The 15,836-nt window shown below is 42.9% G+C and overlaps 1 protein-coding gene and 1 long non-coding RNA gene across 2 annotated transcripts in view; both read right to left on the reverse strand.

The window, feature by feature from the left end:
- LOC134397394 (uncharacterized) overlaps nt 1–15,836 on the reverse strand; it is a 1,014,583-nt gene that overhangs the window by 187,113 nt on the left and 811,634 nt on the right. The window lies entirely within an intron of this gene.
- Nucleotides 1–15,836, reverse strand: part of EML4 (EMAP like 4) — a 203,073-nt gene that overhangs the window by 187,113 nt on the left and 124 nt on the right. The gene's annotated exons all lie outside the window — the stretch shown is intronic.

Consider the following 15,836-nt stretch of genomic DNA (forward strand, 5'->3'; position numbering starts at 1 on the left):
ACCCCAGGGTCCATCAGAATCCTCATGGCTCAGTTAGTGTAGCGCTCTTGAAAACATTAAATATGCTCCACCCACCCACCACCCGCAAAGAAACAAGAGGGGTTGGGGAAAAGTATGAATAATCCTATTTTATGTGGCTCAGCTGTTACTGTTTAGAAATTTGGCACCAGATAATATTATAAAAACTTTATAAAACTCGATGACAGGGAAACTTATGTATCCTATATTATGCCCATTACTGTATTCTTTAATGGAGAAATGAAAGGGTGTGCTACTTAATTGTTTACTTTTAAAGTGGGCGTTTTTCAACATGGTTATCCCCCCCCACCACTAACCATTCAAATTAGAACTTTCTATACCCAAAATTCACATCTTGTAGGGGATGCCCTTCCAATCTTTTGCAGAGCTAGGGTTTTAATCCTGTTATAGACAGACAGCAAGACACTCTCCATCAATGCAGAAACCCACAATCCTTTACAATACCCTGTTCTAGCTGCTTGATGGTGACAAAAACATTTTACTTGTTCTAAACATACGCATGCACGCACACACACACACACACACACTGGAGAATAGATAGATCTATCCAAAAAGTTATCCGTCCAAGTTACGCTAGATTTTTTTTGCACTCAATGCATTTGACACTGTTCTTTCAATCAACTGGGCCTTCAAGTTTGACGTTTCTGAGGAAATAGTTGAATTCTTGCCAACTTAGCTGTATAAATGCTTACACAATTCCAAGTTGTTAAAATAATATTGTAGGTAATATTTTAAATAAGGACAAAAAGAGTGCATGGATCACAACCAAGACTGAGCAGGAACTTTTCTTAGAAATCAAAAAATCAAGACAAACATTGGCTTCCCTGCCCTTTTTAGGTCAACACACACACACTCCACTGATGCTAGAAGAACCCTGGAACTAGCTTTTAAACCTTATATTTCTTGGTTTCTAAGAAAAAGGGGGGAATCCTAGGTGTCCTCTAGCTATGTCACCTAAAAAGGTGATATTAGCACCAGAGAATTACTACTTGAAAGCACAGAGCTATATGTTACACCTACAACCCCATGTTTTCCAGTTAACCAGTTTATATGAATGTGAGACACACACATTTTCAGGAGAGAATTGGCAGGTGGGGTGGGGCAGAGCAGGGATGATTACTCTCCTCACTCACCTCACACACACAGTTGATCCCATCACAGGATCTGGCTGGGGAACAGTAAATCTTTTCACATCAAGGCAAACAGTCAACTGAGAAAGAGTTGTCACTTATGAAAGAAGGTTCCTATGAGGGTCATTTTGTAGTTTGACATTTCAGCAAGCATGGACACAAGGACATGTCACCCAAGGACAGTTCACCTATGAAACTCACTGATTAGCAGCAGTGCCATGAAAGTTTTAAAACGAGAAGGTCGGATTCCTCTCCAAGCGTTCAGATAAGCAGAAAAATCTGATGACCAATTCTTTAAAGATTTTTTTTAAAAAATAGCTAGATATGCACACCAAATATAAAGCATTCATGGATCTATTTTTAGCACTGTTCCTCCTCTAAATAAAAGCAAGTGATGGACCTGATCCTTACATTTTATTTATTTATTTATTCCATTTTTATACCGCCCAATAGCCGAAGCTCTCTGGGCGGTTTACAAAATTTTTAAGGAGCAACCGGGCTAAAAATACACACATGCGTGGCTCATATTTGAAATGCCATGCATGTTATCTTGTATTCAGGCATTCATAACCTAGCAGAAAGGAATCTCATAAGAACCAACCAAAGGGCGGGGGGGGGAGACTGATGAAGGCTGAGAAGATAGAAGAAAGATAGAATAATAACATGTTGCATCTAGCCAAGCAAGAATGTTTGGAGCAGGGATGGTACACGCACAAAGTACTAACAGTCCTTGCACACAGCAAAAAGGAACAGTCGAAAATATTAAAAGAGGATGGGAGAGCAGTTGATTTAAATTCTGAGATTTAGGTTTTCTAATTCATACTTTTAACATGCTACCTTATAACTACCTCCTCCCTTCTTCTCAAACCTTGCTCTGTATCACAGAGGTCTTTGCATAGACATGCAGTTATATTTGCTGTGGCGATTCCCAAGAAGCATAAGGAATTTTTAAAGAGAACATGTGTTGTCAATAATGGAAATGTGCCAGATGTTTCTTTAGATATATTATACACACACACACACACACACACACACACACACACACTCAGGCCATAGTTAGACCAGGCCTATATCCTGGGATCGTCCCGGGATCATCCCTGTGCATCCACATGACACACAGGGGATCCCGGGAGCAGGCAGGGACGTCCCATCCATTTGCCTGGGATAATTCTTAGGTCTAGCTAAGACCATAGATATAGCTATAATATATAGATACAATATATTATATAGATATAATATTGAAACATATTCAATTATATTTTTAACTTTTGTATATTTCTATTTATAGGTTTTAACTGTAAATGTTTTAATTTTGTAAAGCTGCCTTGAGGCCCAGCATTGGGCAAAAGGCAGGGTATTATTATTATTTTCTCCAGGGATGGGAAAAGCAGGGAGGACACAAGATAGGCATACCATTTTAAGGTAAAGTGTGGAACAGTGTGATGTAGTGGCTAAAGTGTTGGACTGGGTTCTAGTCCCCACTTGGCCATGGAAACCCACTGGGTGACTTTGGGCCGGTCACAGACACTCAGCCCAACCCACTTCACAGGGTTGATGTTGTGAGGATAAAATGGAGAGGAGGAGGAGGAGGAGGAGGAGGAGGAGGGTTATGTACGCTGCCTTGTGTTCCTTGCAGGAAAAAAGGTGGGATTTAAATGCAGTAATAATAATAATGTTTTAACATTTCCTCTTTACTTCAGTTGTTTGATCATGGCAATGTACTACTACTACATACACACACTTGCCTATCTTCTACATAGTATTTAAATCTGCATGATCCAATTCCAAGTTTCTTTTGTGTATTTTAAAAAATATCACACAACAGTCACAGCACTTTCCATCCTACACACAATACCTAAGCCAACATACTCTTGATCTGAAACTGAATTATTGGACTCAGTGGGGGAAAGTGCAATTGGGGAGCAGGGTTATTGAAATTTTCTTAAAACTATTAGTAAAAAAAAAAGAGCTTAGGTCAAAGATATAATGAATACTAATTATATAGGATGACCATATTAAAAGGAGGACAGGGCCCCTGTGTCTTTAACAGTTGTATAGAAAAGGGAATTTCAGCAGGTGTCATTTGTGGTCATGCAGCACCTGGTAGAATTCCCTCTCCATCACAACAGTTAAAGCTACAGGAGCCCTGCCCTCTTTTGTTTCTGGTCACTCTAGTATACCTCCTGCAGCTTTAACTGTTGTGATGAAGAGGGAATTTCATCAGGTGCTGCATGCATACAAATGACACCTGCTAAAATTTCCTTTTCAATACAACTGTTAAAGATACAGGACCCCTGTCCTCCTTTTCATATGGTCACCCTAAATTATACAATTTCTAACTATATTATATTCCACAGGGAAAATGGGACATGGGAGATAACCTGATCAGTCTTATTCTGCATTGCAGGTGGTGTGCATGGCCTTGTTCACTCGCTCGTTCTCTCTCAAGGCCTTGCCTCTCTCTAAGTGCAAAGATAGAAAATAGAGAATTTAGGGAGATGGAGCAGATCTGAACAAGGGTATAAATGCAATGGATAGAGGAAGGGAACAGAAAGTGAAACCAAAGTGAACAGAACATATGTATGCCGTCCTGATTCCCGAGGAAACTTAAGAACACAAGAACATGAGAAGTGCCCTGCTGGATCAGACCAAGGCTCCATCTAGTCCAGCACTCTGTTCACACTGTGGCCAACCAGCCATCGGCCAGGGATGAACAAGCAGGACATGGTGCAACAGCACCCTCCCACCCATGTTCCCCAGCAACTGGTGCACACAGGCTTACTGCCTCGAATACTGGAGACAGCACACAACCATCAGGGCTAGTAGCCATTGATAGCCTTTGCCTCCAGGAATTTATCCAACCCCCTTTTGAAGCCATCCAGATTGGTGGCCATCACTACATCTCCATAATTTAACTATGCGCTGTGTGAAGAAGTACTTCCTTTTATTTCTCCTGGAACACCAATCAGCTTCATGGGATGACCCCATTGGGTTCTAGTATTTTGAGAGGGAGAAAAATGTCTACTTAGCCACATTCTCTATACCATGCATAATTTAGTACACTTCTATCATGTCTCCCCTAAGTCTCCTTTTTTCCAAGCTAAACAATCCCAGTTGATGTAACCTTCCCTCATAGGGGGGATGCTCCAGCCCCTTGATCACTTTAGTTGCCCTTTTCTGCACTTTTTCCAGCTCTATAATAAACTTTTTTGGGTGTGGTGACCAGAACTGTACGCATTATTCTAAGTGTGGTCGCACCATAAATTTGTATAAGGGCTGTACGATACTGGCCGTTTTATTCTCAATTCCTTTTCTAATAATGCCTAACGTGGAGTTCTGCTGCATGTATCCTGCACTGTGAAAGGGAAATACATAGCATGGCAACAGCAAGACATAAAAGAGACTCCATTTGGGAATTTTATGTTTCTGTACCTGCTGTGGTTTAAATTGCCTAAATATCATTTTTTAAAGAGAAATTTACATTTATTTAAAAACTGAAATAGTTAACCATTCAAAAATCCATTTGCGTGTTTGTGTTGTTTGTTAAAGTGTTTGTTAATGTGTTGTTTGTTAAAGAAGAAAACTAACCAGAAGAATAAACAATCTTATTAGTACAATTTAAAAGCCTGTTTGGTGGTGGTGATTCTGGCACATCATGACAAAAATATCATGATTAATTAACAGTTGGAGCTGGTTCATCTCCTGAATGACTTCACAAGTTCATTCTGCTATAGTACTAAAAAATGACCAAATTATCATCCCACTGCTGATGAAGCTTAATCTGAAAACAATTCAGAATAATGGCTTAGTACCTACCGTATAATGAAACCTACATCTCTGAATATGTATTAAGGTTATATTAAACAGTAATGTTGCTCTACTAAAATGTATGATTAAATAGAATCTTCCTCACGAGTGATTTAAATCATTAAAATTGAGTCCTTCGGAATAGTGACTTAAATCAATCAACCCTGCTGGGGACAGGGAAATCACCATTTAGTAAATTGACCCACATGAAATATATTTCTAATATATAATCCTTTAAAGAAGATATCTAGCACACTAAAAATAAACTGCAAGCACTTTAAAAGATGGACAAGTACATCCATTTATTTCATCTCATAATTCACCATTAACACATGGCATCCTATAACACATAGCATAGAAGCCAAATTCAAAAAACTGTTTCAGCTTAGATTGACCTTACTGGGGAAGTTGTTTGACATACTGAATGGCAAAGGATAAAGGACTGGGTGTCAGATCATTAGCAAAAAATTAAAAATAAATAAAAAATGGTCTTGTTTATAGGTAAAGCTGGGATCATGGCCACATCTGCACCTAACAACAAACCAGAAATTCTGGCCTATTAAACCATAATGTGCTCAAAAGCTGTCCTCACCTTCTTTGCTCCTTGTTCATTGAAGCATATAAACAAAACAAACACAGACACCATAGTATTACTTCTGAACCTGGATTATGGTTTATTGTTCCCCAAAAAGCCAGGATCGTAAGACAGCTTTAAACCACCATTTGTTGTTGGCTTATGAATCCTGACTGATTCAGGTACGATAAACCATAATCCTGGATTTGGATACATTGCTAAGCTATCCATGTCTGTTTTTTTTACCCACTCAGATGACAAGGAGTAACAAAGCGAGTAAGAAACCCACGCACGCACATTGCGATTTAATAAGCTGATAATTATGTGGGAGTGCAGCCCACATCTCTCTGAAACGGGCAAGCAAGCTTTCCAGAGAGGAAGACACGAGGCAAGTTCTCAGACTAGAGTGACAGAAGTACTGAAGTGAGTGCATTTACTAAGTAATGGTAAATTCAAATAAACTTTGTGATCACGTTTGTAACCACTTACAAAGCACATCAACTGTCTTAATTTCATTGTTCTGATGTGGAACCAAATTTCTTAAGCCCATACAAGGTATTCACAGAGAAAGTTGGGATCTGAACCAAAGCTTACTGACAACCAGCTCATCCATCTTTCTATCCAATGACCAACAACAAAGGGTCACAAGCACCTGTTGGGGCCGATAATACAAAGCATTCCAAAGATCTGCCCGTTTTTACTGCAGCCACCATTACATTTTGGCAAAGCCGGTACAAAAATCGGCATGAGAATCCCTACACTAAGGGGTCTCTTAGGATTCCAGTAAACAGGGGGAGGGGAATTAATATTTCAGCTGTGAAAGTTAACTTGCAACATATGTACATATCCCCTCTTGCTCTCTAGAATTCAACACTTTCCCACGGCTTACGTACAATCTCGTGCTTCTAATCTCAAGCATGATTCTTCAGCAATTATGCGGAGAAATGGATTCGTTTGATCTCGCAAGTTTCCATTAGAAAGTCCAAATTCAGAGGACAGCTGTGTCAAATATTTCAAACTGCAAGAGACATGCTAGGAAGGTATTTCTGCCTCCGCTGTAGGGGTACCATCTGCAATAACGTTTTTGACATTCAGATAACAATGACAGGAGGAATTGAGGTATTATTAATGAGGCAACTGGCTCCGTACAAAGCTCACTTTGCTGGTAAAACACATGCTCACAATATCTGTGTCAACATATTCTCAGAGAGCTAATTAGCTCGAAGAATTTGCAGCTTTCGCCATAAGGTATTTAGGCAAATGTACTTCACAAGACTTGGATTCACGGAGCGTTTAAAAATCTCAAACGCCACACACAACATTAACAGGTAGAAGCTGTGCATGATAAATTCACACAATCAACCATGAACACTACACACATACAGTGTAACTGATTGGTTAAAAAATTAAGAATTGGGACCTAGCATGCTGCAAGAGAGAGAGGGGGGAAACGCTACTACAGTTCTATGCACACCTAGCTTGGGCAGCAAGCTTGAGCAAAGCGTTTCCCCATCTTAACGGTAGCAGTTATAGCAACAAGAGCGGCCTACATTGCCACCTGGCACCAGACTGTGGACAGGAAGTATTGTTCTCATTCGATGTCACTTCCTGACTATGCACCAACATTACAAAGCCAAATCGGAGCAAGGGAAACACTGCTTGGCTCACTCCAGCGCAGGCAGACGAAATAAAAAAGGATGCTGAACAGCAACGTGAAGTTCAGTTGTTACCGCTGTCAGAATTAATTGCTGTCAGACCAAAAGGTCAAGTCGTGTTCCTCTTTATCTGTGTTCCGCCGATAAGTGAAGCCTTCCCCCAATTTTTTTTAAAAAAAGACATTTGTTTCTGCTGTTGCTTAATATTTTAGATTGTTCCTTTGGGGTTTTAGAGGTTTGCTGTTGATTTAACTTTTAATGATTAGTTACTGTTTGTGGGGGGTTCATACACTATAAACGGCTTTAAGCAAATCCCTTTTTCGTATTTGGTACTTGACTTGTGGGACGGTGATTATGATTTTAGGTTGGATTATTAATGCATTTTAAATTGTTTTGTTGTGATAGTAGTCCTTTATTGTTGATTTACTGGTTCTCATTTTATTAATAATGTAAGCCCATACAGGATGCAAGCAATAATTTTTATAACCTTAAACATATTGTATTCTGCCACTGTAATTTAAAAAACATACTGTCTTTAAGCTTACTGAGAGAAGGACAGTGATATTTAAGGGGTTAACTGAATACTAAATGCTCTTTGATATGCTGATCAACTTCAACACTGGAATACAGATGCTCATAAATATTAACTATCATCTTTGCATGAGTCACCCATAGGCACAATATCTTGTCCAGAAAAAGGAACAGAGCCGTTATAATTTCATTCTGTGTACCTTTTTGACCACCAGGCTCAAAATGCCCAGGAAAATTATTTGAGGGGGAATGAAACAACAGGCAGAGAGCCAGATTTAAATAGAATACTGTTAATTATGGTTTAACAATTTGGTTCAGGCAGATGCCCCAATTGCCAGGATAAACATTTTAAAACTTAGGGCCTTGCTAGACCAGGCGTTAGTGCGGTGTGAGGCCCGGTTTCCCTCCTGTGCATCCAGATGACGCACAGGGGAATCCAGGGTCAGGCCACGCTAAAACTTGCCTTAAGCCGGCATAAGCGAATTCGCTTATGGCCCGGCTTTTCCACAGCCCCGGCCTGAGGCCAGGGCTGCGGAACGTCTAGCAGGGTCCGTGGCTTTTTGTGGCTGCTCGCTTACTCGCGAGTAGCTGGGAAAAGCCACGGACTGGGCACAGCGCTCATAGGAGCGCTGTGCCCATCGGGCCGGGGGGGATCCGGGGGGGGGGGAGATAGGGGCCGCGGGGGAAGGCTGGACCCGGCAGGAGAGAGGGGGGAAGAAGGCACAGGGCATGGAGGGAGGGAAGAAGGCACGGGGCATGGAGGGAGGGAAGAAGGCATGGGGGGAGGACGGGTGAGCGAGGGGGGAGGGGGTCATCGGGCATTGGGGGGAATCAGGGGCGGGGGGGCTTTATTGTTTTTTTTAAAAAGCACTTACCTTCTCCGGCGGCTCCCTGGCGCACATGGCCCCTTTAAAAAAAATGGCCGACGCTACAGGGCTTCCCGTTGCCCCGTCGCGTCGTGCGTCTAGAAGCCGGCGACGGTGCGTGCTAGCTCTAGCGCGCCGTCGCCCCTCCTCCCTGCCGGCTTATCCAGCAGGTCTAGCAAGGCCCTTAGAAAGCTAGGCTCACACTCAAAACCATTTCAGTGACTGAGTTCAGACAACACGATAACCAATGGTAATTTAAATCATCAACATTTGGTTATTTAACCCACCATGGGTTATATTGTGTGGAGGGAGTTTTTTAACCAACAGTTATTTGGCCAAAATAACCAATGCAAATAACCAACACTGTGCAAAGTTGTCTATTTGAACCATTGCTTATGTGTTGTGTGGAGGGCACTGTTGGTTATTTCATCAGCCACCATTGGTTATTGCGTAAGACACAGAGTTGCAAGGCAAGAGCGGTCAAAGTGGTGGCTGCCACTCTAGTCCAGCTGGCAGGATAGATTTTCAGCAGAAATGGTTGATGGGATACTAGCAGGTGGATTGGGGGGATGGGGGATGAGTGAGTCAAAGCAGGGTGGACTAATAGTCAATTCAGTGCTGATCCTTATCCACATCATGGTTGATTATTATCATGCTGTGTGGGGGAGCACCCCCTAGATAAACTACTGTTGAGTTTATTATTACCCCACCATTGACTATCGTGTTGTATGAACGCAGCCAATAGGTAACATTTTCCAGAAAACCCCTCAAGAAGCTGTTATGGGTTATAATGTAGAGCTGTAGAACTTCGAAGCAGGTGAGAACATTTTTTTAAAAAAATTCCCGCCATCATAGTTCTGAGTATAGTATGTATGTGTACATGTTTTCCTTCCAAAAGATTGTGAAGAACTTCCTTGTTCAGAGGAAAGTGGTTTGCTAACCATTTTTTCAACCATGCTGTACATATTATGTTATATGGGGTTTATTCCATAAAACCCCACCTTTCCTCAACTAGGCTTCAAGGCTGTAATAATAAAATAAGAACAATTCTATTTCAAACCGTACAAAAATTAAGAAAAGCAATCAAATGGCACCTGACAAAACAAAACAGCTTCCAGCAGAATTAAAATACTTAACCAAAATCCTTCCTAAAAAGAAAGGCATATACAGTGGCTGCATTCACACAAAACAGTAAGACAGAATTCTAGAAATCCCTGTGTTATTGTTTATGAACAGCGGCTGGTCCTCACTGTCCAATCATTCCTACTTGGGTCCTCCATGACACTGACTGGCAGCATTTCTCCAGGGTTTCAGGCAAGATTCTTTCCTCACCCTACCTGGAGGTAACAGGGATTGAACCTGGGACTTTCTGCATGCAAAGCCGGTGCTCTATCAAACTGAGCTATGGCAAAACCCAGGAACTTACATCCATACAGGGTTACATCCATACCAGCACTCCTCATTTTCTGCTCTGCTAAAAAGCCACAATCTGAAGCCAAGATTTGAGCTCGATTTCCGTTCCCTGGTTTGTTGGGAATGACAAGCCAGGATCCTGGTTTGGATGCAATGTGCTAAGCTTTTTCATGAAGGTGAGTTCCTGGTTACTGAAGCCCAGCTTTCCCCAAGCTGGTGTTCTTCAGATCTTGTTGACATCAACCCTGATCATCCCCAGCCAGTATGGCTAAAGGTCAGGAATGCTAAAAGTTGTAGTCCAAAGCATCGTGAGGGTATCAGGATGGAGAAAGTTCCCATAGCCAATTCCACGGGAGTAAATAGTCAACCGCCACTTGTGAGTGGCACACTCAGATTCTCCAGAATTCTGGTTTATCATTTTGCATGAGAGCAACAAAAGACCAATTGGGAGGGAGCCAGGCAAGTTTCCCCAGGAAGGGAGTTCCCATGCCTGGGCACAGCTACTGAAAAGGATATCTCCTTGATCACAAGTAGATGCATTTCAGGTGTTGATGGGAAATGCAAGAGAGCCTCTGCTGAAAGTGTTAATAAAACAGGGCAGGCTCATACTGACAAGGGCAATCCTTCAGCTATCCTAGCCCCAAAGGGCTTCAAAGATAAGCACAAGCACTTTGAATTGGGCCTGGAAAGAAATCAAAAGCCAGCATCGTTGTTTCAACAAGGTGGTAATGTCCTACCAGAGGCAGCTCCAGTTAACAGCCTGGCTGCCACATTTTGGAGCAGTTGAAATGGCCAGGCACTTTCCAAAGGCAGCTTCACCATAACATCTCTTTAATAAGCGTTTGTCTAATTTGGCAAATTGCTGGCAGTGCAATGCAGCTAATGCTTCTTTTAAACGTATGTTTTCGCAATGTCCAGAGGTTCTTTTGTTTTAGGAGGTTGTTACACACATAAATTCTGTACTGGAACAGTCTTTAATATTCACTGATGTACATGCTCTTTTAGAAAATTTATCTGCTTCATCGAAATTAACAAATGGGCAGCATAAATAGATTCTCTGGCCCTTTTGACAGGTAAAAGACTGATATTACAATATTAGAACACTCACATCCTGTAATGCAAAGGATTGAAGACCTTACACCACATGTTCAATATCTGAATGGGTGTCATATAGACACAACCTTCACCTATTTGGGTATTTAGTCAGCTATTGTTGAAGGCTATGTATAATTGCTAGAACGTTGTATGAACTTCAAACAAATCCATGTACATATATTAAAAGAATGGGGGAATTTTTAAAAATTGTGGGCACCTCATTGAGAACCCCTCCATGGACGTCCCATTAGGGACTCCTGACATAAGCTAAAAACCAAGATGCTGAACAGGAATCTCCCAGCACCACCTCCTGTAATTGCCCCTACAAGAAGGGCCAGAAATCATGCCCCTAACTCCTATTCCAGTTAGACGGCCCAGAAGGATGCCATAGTCAATAGTACTGAAAACATCAGAGAAATCCCACAGAACCAACAGGGACACGTTCCCCTGTCCAGTTCCAGAATAAACTATCCCAGGGGGTGGGAGGAGGCAACAAATCTGTTTCAGGCCCACAAACTGCACCTAAAACCAGACTAAAATGATTTGAGATAATCCAGAACAACCTAGCACAGTGAGGCCACCATGAGCTCCAGCACCTTGCCTAAGAAGGGAACACTGGAGACTGGACCGAAATTTTCCAAAACAGTGAGACTGGGAGAGATTTATTTGTTTTATTTTATTAATCTGTAATCTGACTTGGATCTATGTTAGAAAGAGACAAAGGAAAGAAATGCAGTCACTAAAATAACCATCTTCTCAAAAATCACTAGAGGTAGGTCAGTATTCTTATTTAAATATTGCAGATGGTGGGGATGATTTGCTTAATCCCACCTGGTGAATTTACAGCCGATGGCGGGCAGTATTCCAACAGGCAAGTAGGGTCCCTCTGGAAATCACCTTACACATCCAGGAATTCTTGATACATGAGAAGAGAAGCTGAGGCTTTAGGACGCATGAGAATCAGTGTGACCATTATTTCTGCATTTAGTTGAGGTTTCTCTTCCTGGATTGAGATTTAGTGTAGATTTGGGAATCTTTCTGCACAGCGTTCACTCCAAGTTCATGACCTTAATTTCTTTCTGCATTTTCCACTATGGCAACAGCAATTAAGGAGCGGGAGTTTGAGAACTCAAAAGGAGAAGACTGGTTCTACAAATCCACAATAATTTAGCGATCACCGAACTGGTCCAGTTTTAAAAACTTTGGTTTGTCAAATGATTCTCACCCACTGAGTCCCTACCCCACACAAAGAAGTTCCACAGAAAGGTTCTGTGTCACAAAGGGTTCAGAGAAACAGAGGAAAGGTTGCCAGCTGATCTTGCAATGCTTATTTTCCCCCTGAGGCTGCAATCTTAAAACATGACCTACAAGGAAGCAAGTCTCACTGAACTCAGTGCCACCTACTTCTGGGAAAATATGCTTAGAGTTTTGCTGCACACCTGACATCAAATAGAGGCCTACTTCTCACTGACAGGGCGAATCTGTGTATCAGGTATTACTTCATATTGCAACTGGCAGTTGCACATAGAAAGCTGACCTCTCAGCCTAGCTTCCCCCCCCCCCCCAACATGCTAGGTTTTTAACTGCAGGGAGCATCACAACTCATGTTAAACTGGAACTCACAGTACATACGGTTAGGTCATATTAAAATATCCAATCTATGCAGTTAAACTAAGGCTGGAATTACTTAGCCGTGGAAGTCTCCAATTGCAATAGGACTAGAACATGTAGAAGCTGCAATACAACTGAAGCCCAAGTCACTAAAGGTCAAGAAGTGGTCAGTGCTTCCTCTGGCCGTTTCTACACCTGCCTTTTTTCCAGGGATCGTCCCGAGATCACCCCTGTGCATGCAAATGACACGCAGGGGATCCCGGGAGCAGGCAGGGACGGTCCCTCCATTTTCCTGGGATAATCCTTAGGTGTAGAAAGGGCCTCTGTATCCCCTCTGCCAAAATGTGAATTTCTATTCCTGGGGCTTTTCCAAATGAAGTAGGACAAGCTATATTTGCGACCAATTCTTACATAAAAAGATAAGCTGATTTATGAAATACAGCTCCATGAAGATTAAAATTGATCACATGGATGGAAAATTGGAGGGGAAGCAGAGGGAGAGGGAAAGGAGAGGTAATGCTCAAGCACTCCAAGACTAGGCAGAGGATACGTTTTTCAAGGGCAACGGAACGGATTTCCCCTTGACGCCCTCTGGAATCAGGCATTATTAGCCGCTTGACAACTCTTAAAAATCGAAGTTGTGGAAGTGAAAGTGTATGTGGTGAGAAGCGCAGAGGCTTTGCTGGGGAGAGGGGGAACTATGTTGACCTGTAAATAGACTAAAGTTTAAGGGCCAGAAGTGACTGAGAGTTTTTTCACTTCAGCAAATACAAAACCTACACGACCTGCTGACCAGAGGCTAAAGTGGGATGAGCAGCATGTTTTTCAAAGCACCTTCGGTTCAGAGGAAAGCGGGTAAGCTACAGTCTGTCTTGAGCCTTAGAGCCTATTCTAATTGCAACCACATCTTCCAGTCCCACTCAAGTCATTGGAATGGTGAAATTTACCAGACCATTAGTCTAATCAATTCCGCTCATAAGGGAAATTGAAAAGTGTTCTTGAATGGCCAGGCTCTATGCAGAGATTTCACTCAGCATTATTTGCCACCCGCTGCTTGGTTTTAAAGAGCTACGTACATAAACTCGTAGATAGGCACTCATCCCTTTATATTGTTTAATTAGTAAATGTTAGCCCCAGTTCCAAAACTGTTAGGGCAGAGACAGGGAGGAGATTATGTTCGTTGTGAACATTACACAAGAAATATCCAACAGTCACATCAAAAAGGGGATGTGCATATGGCCAGTCACACTGCAAGGAGCCTATTTCAGCTTTCCCCAAACATCAGCTGAAGCGCTTCAAAACCCCAAAATTCATCTGACCAGAGCCCATAACACAATAAGAACGTAAGAACGTAAGTAGAGCCCTGCTGGATCAGACCGAGGGTCCATCTAGTCCAGCACTCTGTTCCCACAGTGGCCAACCAGCTGTCAACCAGAGACCAACAAAGTAGGACATGGCACAATAGCATCCTCCCACCCATGTTCCCCATCAACTGGTATACATAAGCTTACCGCCTCGGATACTGGAGGTAGCCCATAACCATCAGGGCTAGTAACTATTGATAGAAACAATCAACATGTGTACCATGAGCAAGGACAGGTTTATAATACCCAACTCAATCTCTATCAGGTTGTTGTCTGTACACAGCCTTAGTTACGTTCCTTCCCAGGTCACCCAGGCCAAGCTGGTCATGACAGTGGCAAATCTAAGTTGTGTAATGCGGTCGCTTCCAATCCCCTATCACAGCCTTCCCCCTGGGGCTTTCCAGATGTTTTGAAAGACAACTCCCAGCATCCCTGACCAAAGTCCAAAACCTGCAGGTTGAGGAAGACTGCAATTGCAGAAGGAAGATTTAAAGCACAACACGGCCCGCCTGGAACCTTTCTCCATTCTGTTTTCCACCCCAAAGGCTCTGCTCCACAGCCATTTTTCCCCATTTGAGCACCATGGCCAGAAGTAACCCCAAGCAGGAATAAAAACATCTGAGGACCTGAGATTTAGGGGAGGAGATGAAAAAGGTGGGTGGGAAGAAAGTTTGGTTACCATCCCACACTGCGCTTTTGGCTCTTCCCTCCACCCTACTTTTACAGCGATCCAGAACAACCTGGGTTGGGTCACACCGACATCACTAGCTGAAGCTTACTATTTAGTAGCAAGGCTTAAGATGCCATCACTGAGTCAAGAAAACAGCAAGGAAGTTTGGGGCCTGAGAAGCAGGTGGGAATGCTCTTTCATGCTTCGTTGCCTAAGGGCAAGTAACAGGTTCACCCACAATAACTCCCATGTGCAATCCTCTCTAGGTACAAACACACACACGCACGCACGCACCAAGAAAGCAGGTGCAGCCACCAATTAAACCTCGGAGAAAAAGGAGGCGGGCAAGAAGAAACAAACACAGAGAACCATCTCCAACAAGACAACAATGACGGCAAACAGAATCACTCCTTTGGTCAGGATTCAGATTCTTCCCAGGATTTTTATCCGTTCTGTCAACTAGATGAGCGGTGATGGAAAGGTTGGAAGGGGGGGGGGGGAGGCAAAGAGGAAAAGATTGGCGACGCCATGAAGGCGACCACAGGCTTCCCCCCACCCCCTGAAAAACACATTGGTAGCCAAACGATAAAAAGCGATATGTGTTTCCCTCAAGGCTGACTGGGGGGCGAGGGGGGGGAATTCGAGTGCACAGGATTTATGCTTCACGCCCTTCGCACATCCACATTTATGATCAAAGGGATGAAGATGGATGCATTTCACTCAAGAGTCCAAGCACATCCTAATCCCTCCACACACACCCCGAGGTAAAGCTTTGGCTTGACATTGTCTTGCGTTTTGTTTGTTTGTTTTTGAAGGGTGGCAAGAAAGAGAGGTCGTGTGAAAGGGACGGCGGTGGTCACCTCATCCAGAGAACCCTACACGTTACCCCTAAAAAGCATTCAAATCCATGATCAAGGAAGAGTCTGGTGCGTTCCCTCGTTATTCCTCCCCGCCCCCCGCAATAGAACACACGAGGAATCCGAGAAGGTGGGTGTGGGTGGGCGGCTGTGGAAGACCCTGTGCAAAGGCTCCCTCGGCGAAGGCACACGCGCGTCCCGCAGCCTTGCCCCGGCCAGCGGCA

The sequence above is a fragment of the Elgaria multicarinata genome, chromosome 4 (genome assembly GCF_023053635.1).
Source record: "Elgaria multicarinata webbii isolate HBS135686 ecotype San Diego chromosome 4, rElgMul1.1.pri, whole genome shotgun sequence".
Lineage (NCBI taxonomy): Eukaryota > Metazoa > Chordata > Lepidosauria > Squamata > Anguidae > Elgaria > Elgaria multicarinata.